Consider the following 958-nt stretch of genomic DNA (forward strand, 5'->3'; position numbering starts at 1 on the left):
CTTCCAAGGGCTTGAAGTTTACAGGGTCTTTAATAATTATATCCTTTAGTGGAGTTTTGTCAATGTAATCCTTTCTAATATAGCATTCAAGAATTGTCCTAAGGGATGCAACAACTGAACTTTGTAAAACGTGCACTTGTGGTGACTCAGACTGCATTTGTTTGTTCAAGTTATTGAAAATTGGCAAAACAAAATCCAGGAACAATAAATACAATTTAGTTATAGAGTTGTTAAGCTTCTGCAAAATAACTTCTGAACCAGCAAGCTTGTCAACAAGGACAGCATTTGTAAAGAACAGTTTTAATGCATTGTACTGTTCAATTAACCTTGATACAACCATATGCACTGAGAGCCACCTAGTTTGAGAAGGATGTAATAATTTATGTGGCTTCACATTAGTGAAATTCTGGAATTCTTCAAGGTCTCCAGTTCGTTTAGGGCTGCAGCTGAAATAACTATAAATGTCCCTAGCTAAGGTTTCTATAGACCGAGGCAATTTGAGACATGCATAGGATGCACATACGGCAAAAGAATGACAGATGCACCTCATTACAAACAAATGGGGAATGTCATTTTTAAGAAAAGAAGACAGGGAATGGTGTCCTCCTAGCATAGTATTTGCACCATCTGCTGCAAAACCTAACATATGCTGTCGATAAGAAATATCATATTTATTGAAAAATCCAGTTACATGATCATACAATGTAACAGCAGTGGCATCCTTTAGAGGAACGAGTCCAAGAAACGCATCAGTAACCGTATCCTGGATTATCACCCGTGCTACCAAACAAAGGTGCTTTACACACCCTTTGCCAGTTGATTCATCAACTACTAAAGATAATTCGTTTTTCTTCATATGTTCAATAAGCTGAGAATGATATTCTTCTCCAATTAAATTATTAACTAATGTTGTTGCTTTTGTGTGACCCAGTGTTAGTTTTTCTGCTATTTTAGAATC

The sequence above is a fragment of the Palaemon carinicauda genome, chromosome 33 (genome assembly GCF_036898095.1).
Source record: "Palaemon carinicauda isolate YSFRI2023 chromosome 33, ASM3689809v2, whole genome shotgun sequence".
In the NCBI taxonomy this organism is placed as follows: Eukaryota; Metazoa; Arthropoda; class Malacostraca; order Decapoda; family Palaemonidae; genus Palaemon; species Palaemon carinicauda.